This window comes from Ambystoma mexicanum, chromosome 4p (assembly GCF_040938575.1).
Source record: "Ambystoma mexicanum isolate Mex_15411 chromosome 4p, UKY_AmexF1_1, whole genome shotgun sequence".
NCBI lineage: Eukaryota > Metazoa > Chordata > Amphibia > Caudata > Ambystomatidae > Ambystoma > Ambystoma mexicanum.
The window spans coordinates 911071735-911085265 of record NC_090927.1 but is presented as its reverse complement, the minus strand read 5'-3'; the positions used below and the strand labels follow the sequence as shown (position 1 = coordinate 911085265).

The following is a 13531-nucleotide window of genomic DNA, read 5'->3' as shown; positions in this document are numbered from 1 at the left end:
ACTGGGAGAGGCACTAAAGGTGCCAGATTCTTGGAGCCAACCTTACCAGAGATCTGGCAGGTGTGGCAGCTCCTGCAGTGTTTTTCTACTTCGGCCCCCATCTTCGGCCAATAGAAGCAGAGAGCGAGCCTTTCCTTAGTCTTCTTGAAACTCAAGTGACCAGCCAAAGGAATCTCGTGGGCTAACTGCAAGAACTGTGGTCTGTTCTCTTGGGGTACTACAAGTCGTTTGTAGTCTCCATGTCATGATCACTGCTTCCAAGGAGCCAGGACCAGCCCAATGTCCTTGGAAGCAGGCCCCTAACCCTAATCCTAGGCACCAGCCGGTCCCCACGGGGACCTTTTGGACCATGTCCTGGCGCCGGTGGCACCAGGCTCATCAGAATCATCGGTCCCGGCACTGGAAGCGCCGGGCTCATAATATGTGTGCAGATGCTTGGGTGGACTTACCTGCAGCAGACCATGCTGCTTACTTACCAGCCTCTTAGAAGTCCTCTGTGAACAGGAATACTTTCTTACCTGGGTGGGGCAAGCTCCACTCCCTGGATTCAGCACTGGAAAGCTTCTGGAACTGGAACCCTTTTCTTACCTAGGCGGGGCCGTGGAGGAAGACGCCTCATCACTCCAAGGCTATTTAAACCACACCCGATAGACGAAACGTGCTTCGCGTTATTCTGCATCTGCAGCAGAACGCTCACCGAGTCTGTTCCAGCCTTTCTTCTTACGATCCCGAATCTGCAAGAGTCATACTCACCATTCCTGCATCCTGAATCTGCAAGAAGCATACTCACCATTCCTGCATCCAGTCGACAGCAGCACCTGCAGGGACAAGAAACAGAAGGTTAGCAAGGCAGCCTTATCTCGCAGTGCTACTCACCTGATCCATCGGCTGCGGTCATTTTCGGCACGCTGCACCTCCGCCTGCGAAGACAAAAGCATTGTCACTACTTACCGGCACTCCGTGAATTCTGGATTTCTTCACACTGCATCGCCGCCTGCGGAGATAAAAGCATTATATCTACTTACGGACATTCCGCGGACTCCGGCACTGCAAACCAACTTCTGAAAGACAAAAGAAGAGACATTAGACAGGTATTTACTTACGCCCATCGCGCTCTTCGCAATAGAACGCCTGCTCTTCAGCACGAACTACGCTGCAAGGAAAAGACAGTTAGAGCGCTTGCATTTACTCACGCATTTCCAGGCGCTTCACTCCATCTTCCTCAAGAGTCCTGCAAGACAAAAGGGAGAAAAGCATTATACGAAGCCCTGTTCAATGTTAACGTGCCTTGCACCTAAAGACTATAAAGACTAAAAAGGTGTCTGGAAACTCACCGCTCGTGCAGTTAACGACGGTGACGGTCTTCTGAGTCCAAGAGGCCTATGTTTCAATTAAGACACCTCACTCGAACCAATCGAAAGGGAAGCCAGGCGGACACGGTACCTTGTTGTGGAGGGCAGCTCCGGCGGGGGCAGTTGTTCCTGGTGGTGGATGCACGTCGGGTCTTTGCCAAGAGTAGAGATGATCTCGTCGTCGAAGAAAAGTGAAGTTCGGTGCACCACCAGGGAAGAGACCAGCCGCGGAGTACTCCGTCACAAGGCACCACCTTTTGGTCGTGGTTTCAGGGTAGTGGCTATCCGGTTGCCGGGGTGCGCTGCACGGGCAATTCGACCACTGCGTCCTGAGGCGAATAAAAAGCAAAGGGGACTGGTTGTTCCCACCAGTCAGGGGAAGAGACTCTCCGGCAGGGAGATCTCCTCTGTCGTCGGGAAGTGGTGAGTCGGTTCCGCACGGCTCCACCGGAGGTGTCGTCGTGCAGGTTGGCTCAGCGTTACCCTCGTCGGATTCTTAGGTCCTGTGGCGACTTCTGAAGATCCAGTCCCAAAAGCCCTGCTTTTATGCAGAAAACCCCCATTCATTCAGCCTAGCTGTCAATCAACACATGCTAAGTGGTGAGCGGGAAGGCTCACCACTTGGGCCAATCACTCCAGAGTGAGACCGGAGTTGGCAAGGCAACTCGGTCCAGGGTGCCTAAACCCCCTCCCACATCCCTGTGGTAACCCAGACAGAATGGCACCACTTTGGAGGGTCTCTGTACAGAGGCCCGCCAAAAGTGGAACAAAGGGCTCAACTTTTGGTTTAGGAGTCACAGAGACGAACACAGACGCCATTTTACAAGCCGAGTTCTGGCAGAAAATACCATCCGATAAACTTATTTAAGATAAGTAGACAGGGGGTACGTTTAGAGATTAACGAGAAAAAGTATTAATCTCCAACAATGGGACGAATCCCATAGGGTTATGTCCGGGGTCGAACATAACAAGTAGTTTCCACTGCCACCAGCCAAAACTCGACGAGGGGGGACGGGACAGTGCCCCCTCGAGTAACAGGTCCAGGAGTAATCGAATTACCCCTACTAGTACGTCCACAATAAGATGGTTTGTACTAGTCCTGTTAGTAAATTTAGATCTAGTAAAGCCAATGGTGACTTTACATGCCCGGGGAGACAGTAGTCAATCCCCGGGTATGGAGTCTATGGTGGAGGTCAGCTAGGACGCCCCAGTGTTACGGCACGTAGGGTGCGGTGCAACACACATAGAAAAACATATGAGACCCTATGGAGTAAAAGACCCCATAGCCCATCAAACACATTGACATTTGAAGGAATTACACACATACATGTCCAAGAGTGGGAGAAAAGAGTCTCACTCTTGGCAGGATGGAAAAAAAAACAAACACCCGAAATCCAGCAAAGCTGCTGGGGGACTCACTAGGTTAGGAAATTCAGCCTAAACAGAGAATTCTCCCTAACACTGTTGGTACTCTTGTTCGGAAGAACATTTCTTTTCATGTCAGTGGTGAACTGCCCCTGGTGCAGGATCAAACTGATATGTTTTGGACACTTCTCTGCTGCTTAGACACAGGGAGATGAAATGTGTTTGTCGACCCTCCAGGGCGAGCAGCACTTCATAGAACAGGATATGACCTCTTGTTTGTTCTCAGCAGAGTGACTCTCATAAACAGATACTGTTGCAGAAAGAAAAGGTGTGACTAATATTTTCAGTCGTGCTGTTAGACACTTAAGAGAGGGATGCATAGCACAGGAGCAATACATTTGCGAGGATGTTCCACCACTCCCAGGTGCTTCCTGTAATCCAAAAAGTACCTACTTTGTATATTTACATATTATCATGTAGTCTGTGGTCTGACGTTCAGTGGGTGCAACGAAAAGCAGGAGCTCACTAGTTTCAAAGACGCTGCTACCTGAGCTCCCTTGCAGTCCTGCACTCTGGTTCTTTCACTTATAAGGAAAAACCGGGACTCCCTAATCTTTCCTGGTGCATCCCTGACAGCCAAATCGTCCCACAATGTTTGTTCTGTGGCCTGCTGATAATGGAAGGAAACCCTGGTTTGACGCTCAGGACTGGAGAGGCTTGATGTATGGTTCACTGCAGGTCTTTAGTCTCATCTCATGGACAGGATTCCTTGGTGCAAAGCAAAGGGTCCATCTTCAGAACCTGTAGATGGGCCACTCGATAAAAAGGTTGCATGGCATTTTATTTGTGAGACCCCTTTAAACCTGGAGCTCTGATGATCTGTAGAAATTCATAATTCCCAGAAATAAGTGAGGGGATGGCAAGTTGTGAACTTGGACTGAAGAGCGTGTAATCAAAATTGTGAAGTTGTGGCGGGAAACAACATAGAGGTCAAATGTGACGTGGTGCCTCAGCAGTGACTGCATGTTGAGAGAACCACTCGCACTTGTGAAACTAATGGAAATACACTTTATTTGAAAAAGTCTGTTTCTTTATTGAAGTGCATGTTTTTTTTTTTTAGTAGTGCGCAGAGGAACTCACTCAACGCAGTGAGCAGAGTTTTTGGGAGCGCTCAAGCTTCAGACAGTGATCAATGAAAGACCCCCATCTTAGAGCAGGTATGTATAAAGTATAAGGGTAATACTTCCTGTTTTCCTTCAGATCACAACACTTTATCATTACTTTGCTGAGCTGTTTTCTGCGTGCACCTGGAAGTGCAGTGGAAGATCATTTCAGCTGGAAATGGCCTTGTTTAATGGAAAGCTTAAAGGTACCGTTGTTTGTTATGCACAGCTCAGGGGTTCCATTTATTTAATGTATTTATTTTATTTCGTTCGTTTATAACTTTTACAATTTCATTTACTTATAATACAATTAACCCACAATCACATAATCATTTCATAGATGTACTTGTACATTCGAAAAATCTTTTGCAAATCAACAATAAAACAATTAAAAACACAGTGATAAAACCTATCCATAAAATCCTAATAGACCTTTCATTATGATTCAGAGATAAGATCAGTTTGCAATCAACTGAATGCAATGTTGATCAAGCCACAGCTATTTCAATACATTTTCAATCAATTTCTAGTGTACTATTTTCCATACCCAGTAAAGTGCCAAGTGCGTTGTAACCGATTGTGTATTGGAAGAGTACAAATTCATAATAGTTAATGGTGTCATAATCGTGCACTAGGTTACCCAGAGTGGTCATATAGAGGGGCCCTAGGCACTGACACTCAGTGAGGAGATGTTTCACCGATTCCATATTATCAATCATCTTAAAAATTCAGCAGTAGCTTTCATTTTTGGGTCAGTTCCATTTGGCACTGCATACAGAGTGCACCGGGAGCTGATTAGTGCACATCAGAAGACAGAATGTATGGGCATCCGGATCAGGACAGAGAGACAGATAAAGTTGAGGTTTCAAATAACTATGTATCATATGGCTTACATGTGGGTATCCATGTAGCCGTGAAAGGAGTTCATAGTTTCTAAGCCAGTCCCACTTGGTAAATTGGCACACCGTGTACATCTCCTTTGATTTAATACAAGCTGCTCACTTTCCAATCATCATGGGGCTCCAGTGGCTATGCCACCATAACCCCTTGATACACTGGAATGCTTGGACGCGCTTGTTATGCTTGGAATATTGTGTGCCACATTATTTGTCATTGCCCACCCAAGTAGTGGATGAATGTGAAATCAGACCCTGGGCGCCAGCATCTTCCATCTCTTTCTTATGTATGATACCCACAAAGTGTATTTTTACCAAGGTCCTTGAAAAAACCTTTCACCTCATTGTTCTGCCAACCAAAAACGGGACAGCACTTGTAGGTAACAAAACACCTGTTCAACATTGCTGCTAAAAATGTATTTTGTGGATCCATGCCTGACTTTTCTTATCCTATATTTCTTGATAAATAAGGTCAACGGTATTAATAGTTGGTTCCCTAAGCACAAATTGAGCTTTTGAAAGGAAACTGTCACAAGTAACTTCTACATCAATTATGCCTGTGCCGTGCACATTTGAAATGATTTGCACTTTTGATGTCTGAAAGGTGGCTAGTTCACATTATAGCTACTGGTGTGTCTGCAGACAGTCCACAGCACAACTATACATGTATCTGCTATATGTTTGGCAGTGATTATTTTAAATATTCAGGGAGCCTGAAACCAGCTCTATTGTAATCACTGACACTGTACTATCTTTACAGCAACAGAGCATACGTGGAAAGTGTGACAGATTATCATCGTACTAGTGGTACCACCCGGTGTTGCCGGGTATGTACATGGGGGTCTGCTATAGCCTTGTGTATGTTTTATTGTGCCATAACTTCCTATTTTTGAAAAATAACAAAATCGGCAATCTTTCGAAATTGCCTATACTGATAGCACAGGGCCAGACACCGCTCCACCATTGTTCAAGGCCAATGGGTGGGGTTGGTCAAAATTCACTATCGCCAGTACACTCCAGACTGGTATGCCGACCTAGTGTCCTAACTTCCTATTTTTAGAATAGTCACAAAATCAGCAATTTTCCGAAATTACCTATACTGAAAACACATGGTTGGAACCCCGCCTGGTGTAGTTGGTCAGATTTCACTATCGCGAGTACACCCCAGATTGGTAAACTGACCTCAGGCCAACATTTCATCCCACCAACTGTCATGGGCTGGAGCCAACCTCAAACATACAAACACACTTTCACAAATACATGCATAGATTAACTGAGGTTTTATATTCATAGCAAGAAAATAAATATAACCGAAGGTCTGCGGTGGGGGCAGCTGGCTGGGTCGAATGGCTTCAGACACTGAGTTGGATATTACTACCAAACTGTCCCCCAGAGCGTTTGTATATGAATTTCCAGCTCTGATACTCACATTGGGTGCGCCATGCAATCGGACTGGTGAATATTTATGAGTTCTTTGTAAAAAAATATCCCGGTAATAACAATCTGACCTGAAAATTAAGAGGTTAAAATGAAGCAATAAAAATAACACATTTTACTTTTAAGTATTATCAATGAAAAAGGAAGACATTTTAAAAGAAGGTAAAAATATCTACTAGTATTATTTTGTGTTTTCTAAAATAAGATATTGAGTCCAAGTATATATATTTTATTATGAAATTGTGTGTTTGGTTTTGGGGAAAATCCCCTGTGCCACTCCGTTCAACTCAAGACCCCTTTTGTGCTTCTGCCTAGTCCCATCAGAAAAGGTATACTTTTAAAACAATGGGCAGAGAGTGAACCGTTTACTGCTGCCTGTCTCAAGAAGAAGCATAATCTCATTTGAAGAGGTTGCTAGGAAGAACTATGGCATTCTCTCAGAGCTTGAGGGGTATACAGGGTCCCTTGTGTCAATTAGAAGTTCTGAGATACATGATATGGCAGTGGTCTTTCCTAAGAGTGACATTTACTTTCTACGGGCGCAAGTGTTTGGTCCGCATTTATTCCACTGCTGCACGCCACGCAGGGGAAGCTGTCACTCAACCTGCAGAGGAAAGTGCAGGCCACGCCCCCTCCTGCTTAAATACACCCACCCGCCCCGCAGAGTGAAGCCCGTGGGAAAAGGGCACAGGTGTTTGGCCCGTATGTGCTCCTCTGCTGCTGGCCACGCCGGGGGAAGCTGTCACACCACTTGCAGAGGATGGTGCAGGCCATGTCCCCTCCCGCTGAAATACAGCCAGCCCGCGGGGAAAGGGCGCAGGTGTTTGGCTCATGCAGGAGTGTTTGGGCACCGCAGGAGTAAGGTGGTCGCAAGCCCTGCAAGGACACAGAAATTCCAGAGAGCATGTTCGCTGTGAGAAGCGGTCGAGGAGGTATCTGTACCTGACCTTGAACAGGTGAGAAGCTGTGAGGCATTGGGGCCATTGGGACTTTTTATGCATTTGCGCCAGGGATTGCTTGGACTAAGAAACTATCACATTTCACTGCATCAATTATATTTCACCTACTCCATCATGCAAGACCCGGAGCAAGAGCCACTGAAACTCAAGAAACGAACGGTCAAGCAGCAGTTGGGAGCGGGATTACCCACAATGGGCGCAGGCGTAGCTGTTGGGGAAAAACTACACTGCAGCCCCACAAGAATCTCAGCAGAAGCCTACACTCTTATTAAGGAAATTAATCAGTTTCTCGGAACAGGCCAAAGTACCCGGGGGTTTAAAGACCCGGTGAATAGCATACACGAGCATCTGCATACTGGCAGAACTGGCATATTGCCCACCCATTGTCTTGGGTATCGGGATAATAATAACTGCAACGCCATAGTTGACACTGGAAAAATGGAGGACTTGCCCTAGGGCCGGTTTGGCGTTGCATGGGCATCAAATTCACATGTGAGGTACCAGAGGACAGCAAGGGAGCAGCCTCGGCTTTTCCCATCACTGAGGCAGTGACTGTCAATAAGCATTAGCCATCCAGTTTCAGCATCCTGAACAGCGGGCCAACAGGAATGGACTTGGGACAGGATAATCTAGGAACCGTGCCCATGAAGATGTCGGCAGGCCAAAACACTGCAAATAATGACCCATTATATTGGCAGAAGGGTAGGGCATCAAAGATAAGTCTGAACCCTACGAGTGTCACCAGGGACTGTGAGACTCTCATCTTGCAGGACATTCAACACGACCCTAGAACACTGGCAACACCCCCAGGCCCTACAAGCCCCATTACACCCCTGGAGTCAACGGAAGCCAAAGGTATTGAAGCACATGGATGTGCTCCAATGCACATTAGCCCCTCCCGCTATAAGCCCAGCTCTAAATAAGAGTGTCCCAGACACATGTTCGGGAAGCGGCTTCTTCCCGTGTCCCCCATTGATCCCTACTCCCTGCTCTGTATCCAGTCCACATAACACTTTTACCGCATATTACTATCCCAGGTGACAATGGGGGCCCTGCGCCCAACACATGCTGATGTAGCCAAGTCCTGACCAAGCTAACGGACCTCAAGAGGTTGTTCCTTGTCTTTATGGAAGCACATGGGAGAGTGGGAGCCAGGGGAGAGCCACAATCCACAACAGCGGAAATTATGGGGGCCCCTAAATGTCGAGAGGGAACTGCCTAGTATAACCGTGTGGTTTCTGCAAAAAAGAGGCATCCAAGTAACAATGGCACACTGCCCACTGGTGCTTTTGAAGAGATCAATGATCCCAATAGTGCACAGGCCAAGAAGGTGTCCCAGGTCTTAAATCATGCTGGTCTCCTTGTTATCACAACATGTTCGCGAACCCTCGCACTACAAAATTAGATATCCTGACTGACTGCCCAGCATTGACCTAATGACTGGGAAGCCCGTCGGTAGTTCTGTCCTTGCAGCACCAAACCCAGCTCTGGATTGGTGCCTGTCCCAGGGGCCATAGACCATACCATGGGCAGCGTGTGATGACCCATAAGGTGCGGATAGGGTCATGGGGGGCACAGTAGTCCTCCACAAGGTACCCAAACTGGCCCTGAACCTCCAGAAAACTAGGGAATCCCTTTTTAATAAATGCACGCACTGGTTTAGGGAAGTGTGTGGTTGCTATTCTGTCATTCGGAAGATATCGCAAATTGCAGCAGACAGCCTTATCAGGGGGTGGGTGCCATTGATTTTCTGTAGATTGACTTTTGGGACCAGAGAGTGGCCTATGGTATCTTAGCAATTAATGCAAGATGCCGTTTAGGAGCTAAAAGCTTGATCGAAATCAGCACCAATACCCAGTTCAACAATGATCCTGCCCCTGAAAGCAGGACCCAACATCTTGTGTTATCCATTGCAAACATAGTGCCAAACGGAAAAAGGTTGGGGTGCAGACCTTGCTGGACAGGGGTTTGGGAGCTCACAGTAGTCTGGAGGAGAACCTAAATGAGACATGTTTTTGATGATCAACAGCTGGGCATCGGGTCTCCGAGGATGTAATTAGTAAGCTATTATATGGATGTTGTTTTTATTTGATGTTGTTTGTGTGTACTTTTATGGCCTTACGGCCGAAATAAAGTAAATAACTGCTTTACTTTCTAATGTTAATATTGCTTATTCGATTTCTAATATTTCCTTCTAAGATATCTCATTAACAACCAGCTTGGTTAGCCAATAGTCCGCTTAACCTAACCTTTTCAATATAACTGGACAATGATAAAAACATGCAAGCAATAGGACTTTCCTTAAAAATTCACTTTCATGGCTGGTATTCTGGCTTATTTTTGACATTCACTCACTTGCCTGCCTCCGTTCCATTTTATTGCGATATCCCCAACCATTTGATTTCTTTTGCCTTTCATGGCACTCTTCCTTTTTCCAAAATGTACTTTTAAGATATTAACAATCCCAGTTGGGGAGGGCAGACTTACGTTAAGATTAAAAGGCATATTTAGCACAAAGAACCTTGAGAAAGGGGATTCATTTTAGTGAAACGCAAAATATCTTAAATACAAAAATGTGAAACCGTATACATTCATGGTTACAATCTTATTTGAAATTGCAAGCACACACTTTTTGTATGTAATTAAGAATACTTTGGAGGTGAACGTCTATTGAAAAGTGGAACAATGCTCTTTTTCAATATGGCCACCAAGTTTATGCGTCCTCAGCAAGACCGCGTTGGAGCGTTGAATTTTTTGCATAGTTGTTTTTAAGCAACTTACTGGACATTTTCGCATTCCCTCAAAGATGCTTAAATTTCTGTGTCTAAAAAATACTAGAAATGTCTTTCCTTCGTGCTTGGTCCACTTTTGTTCATTTCTTTTATTGTGTTGGTATTACAATGGTCTGTAAAGTAATCTTTTTAGACTTCGATTTGGATTCCACAGTGTCAATTATGGGAGAATGTGCGCTCTTCGCTTGTTCAGACAGCAGTTTTTTTTACAGCCGTTCCTCCGTGGTCTTTGATGCACATCCCATTATCGCAATGCAACTGTTCACAAGACTTGTGTGTTTGAAACCTGCACACACAGAGTCCTAATCCATTAATATAGCTGCTTAATCTGTCGCCTGTATTGGTATGTGTACAACCTGTAGGTCAAAAGGTCCAATTGCTGTAGGAAGCTGATCATCTGCTACATTGATCTCTGTCCAGCCTGGAGGTCACGGGTTAGAATGTCCTGCAGTATGCACGGCAGCAAAAGCCCCCGGACAGTCCACGAATATTACTTTCTGAGAGAGGTTTACTTGTTGGCTGGGAACACATGGAATTCTTAATAGGAGGATGGCAGTGCTATAGTGCTAGAATATGGCAGGGCTCTACTCCCACCTGCCTTGGTTAGAGTCAACATCTCTTAGGTTTACAGCGTAGTTTCCATCCAAACACACGCATTTTAGCCTTGTAGAGGAACATGGCCTCTGGCAGCAAGAAATGTTATCTACAACAGGAGATCTTAAGCATGCCTTTATATCACTGCATCCCTAATTTTAACCTGACCAGTCACATGTACCGGGAGTAACCTCCTTTAACACCTCTAACTCCCCCCTAGAGCAGGGACAGCAGTCAGCACTCACAACAGGAGCATCCCCACCATAGTAGAAAGCACCCTACATTTGAAAACCACCCACAACAAGAGTAGTAGCCCTTTCATTACACCTAGGGTAGCCATCCAAATTTGGAACCTGAGCAGGCACAATTCCAAGGACACATCTTTTTCAGCTGAGAAGACCAAGCCCCTCTCATTTCCCACATCCAGATGTTCAGCAACTATCTTAAACATTTCCCTCATTCTATACCTGCTACTTGTCATGATGCCATTAGCCAATTATGACTTTTACACCCAACACAGTTTGAATTCTGGGACATGTAGTTTCCTGTTCACTATTTTACATAATGGTTAGATATTGCCACATGCGGAATGCTGTTAGCTAAAATAATAGGATACAAATTGACCTTTGGTCTTGGCACCGCAAGAGTGCATCTTGATGCTGTAGATAGGGGAGTGTGCAATGTTTTTTCTGCCAGCATAAATGCGCAAAGTTCGTGCTTCGGGACTACCGGAAGTTGAAATGCTTCCTGTTTTTTTATTGCTACTTTGCCATCCAAGCTTTTTGCCTTCATTATTGATTAATCACATTAAATTTCCTGCTAATTCATCTCTGTGAAGTGCGCAAAAAGACACTCTGATAACCATAGCTATATTTGTGAAGTTTAGCATGCATAATCCCATTTGCTTTACTTGTATACTACTAAAGTACATTTAGTAGAAAAGAAAACATGCACAGCCATATTTGCATACCATTTGAGCATTTCCATTCCGCCCAAAATGTGCAAACAAATCCCACAAAAAATGAACGCAGTAGTTTTAATACATCTAATTGTTAACCAAATTTGTTTTAGTATCAAAAGGGTGCAATGATCATGCAGAAAACCAAAGGATGTAGTCAAACATCAGTCTCAGGTCAGTCAAGAAAGAAAATAGACTGGCCTGCTTGGCACATTACATGGCATACTCATCTCTATAATCCTTTTTGGCCTTGGAAGTAATTAGTTAGTGAGAAATTATTTCAGCAAATAGTGTTTTCAAGACTATGTCTCCACATCCAATTCTTGGTCCAATATGTTATACGCTCGCAGGATTTGATTTAGATTTTTGCTTACAGCGGTTTGTGGAGGTAAAGAAAGGCACAATTCAATAATCACATTTGTTTACCTAAATAACTGCAAAATCCAATTCGGGGATAGTTAATGGTGCCTATTGTTAATATTTGCTACTTCATGAAGTTAGTAAAGTGTTGCAGTAAACTTCGCAAAGCATGCTAATGGAAAGGCTCACAAGAGTGCGCACCGCTAGCTGTGGAGTGCATGATTGTGCTGCACGATCACTGCACAACGGCTCTGTTCTCATGCCTGCCAATGTGTGAGTTCCAGTGATTATAATAAAAAAAAACTCCAAGAGCCTATTTTTTAAGTCAGTCAGTTACGAGAGTTGTGTATGCCAGGAACGTCTGTAATGGAAAACTGTCTCTATAATTCCAGACATGAGAGTTCTATGGGGATCATGTTCTAAAAACTCTAAATTGCACAGAAGGGCCCGACAATGAGGCCGCTGATGTGTACTTTGGTTCCCTGCAACTCGTTTTGCACATTTCCACTATGAAGTGTGCAACATGCATGTAAAACCTGTCAAAACCAGATTGACCTGCTTTTTTTGCACATCACAGTGCAAATAAGTGTAACTGCTTCCAACAATGTGCGCTGTGGCGGGAGGTATTTACAATGGATTCCTATGGAATCTGCCTGCTAAGAAGGCGGATGCCATATGAATCCAAAGACTTTGCACTAGTATTGAAATGTCATCCCAAGCCTTGCAAATTCTTAAAAATCCCACTAGACCTGCAGCGAGACAGGGGTTCCTTAGTTTACATACTCAACCTAAGAGAAATGCACTTGCCCCAAAGTGACTGGTGACAAAATATTTACCAGTGCTTTTTGTAAAATGGTGCATGTCGCCATTAGCACACTTTTTATTTTTATTTGTATTTAATCAAAAATAGATTTTTACAAAATTAGAAGATACTGTCAATCAATCAGACACTGGGCCTCATTACGAGGTAGGAGGTAGCCATGGTGCTATTAGCACCATGGCAACCCTCTTACCGCATGCCGGGTCGGGTTCCTGAAATAGGGTCTCATTCCAACCTTGGAGGACCCAGTAAGTCCCCATTCCGGGAACCATTCCCTATTCCCATTCAAGCCCCCATAGGGCTCAATGGGAATGGGGATGGAGCTAATAACGGTACCGCAATTTGCAGTACCGTTATTAGCTCTGAAGTCCCTTAACGGGTCCCGTCCTTAACAACTGGTAAAATCAGGCGTTAAGGAAGGGACCCGCTAAGGGACCTCGGAATAGGGTGGTAAGGGATTACTGGCACCTGTGTCCTTACCGGTGCCGGTAATCCCTTACCACCTACCTCATAATGAGGCCCACTACTGTCTTTATGTTACAGTAAAGTCAATTCTTAACGTGGCTTGTGTCGAAGTAATGCGAAAAAAAGGAGTGTAACATGGTCAATATAAATGTCGTTAATAGTAAATAATGCTCCGGTGCTCCAGGATAAGCTCTTGCTACTCTAGACAAAAGAGCTCAAGACAAAAATACTTCTGTTGCTTCAGAAACCACTGAGGTGAAATCCTGGTCACTCTAAACGAGAAAAAGTTCTCTTCGTACACACTTCGAGTTAAATCAATAACATTTGCAAAGTCTATTATGTAATAAGGTCAAATACAAGATATTTTCAC

The 13531-nt window shown here is 44.8% G+C and overlaps 1 protein-coding gene across 3 annotated transcripts in view; it reads right to left on the bottom strand.

Annotated features, from left to right (window-relative positions):
- Positions 1-13531, bottom strand: part of LOC138453539 (gamma-aminobutyric acid receptor subunit rho-1) — a 720362-nt gene that overhangs the window by 330196 nt on the left and 376635 nt on the right. The window lies entirely within an intron of this gene.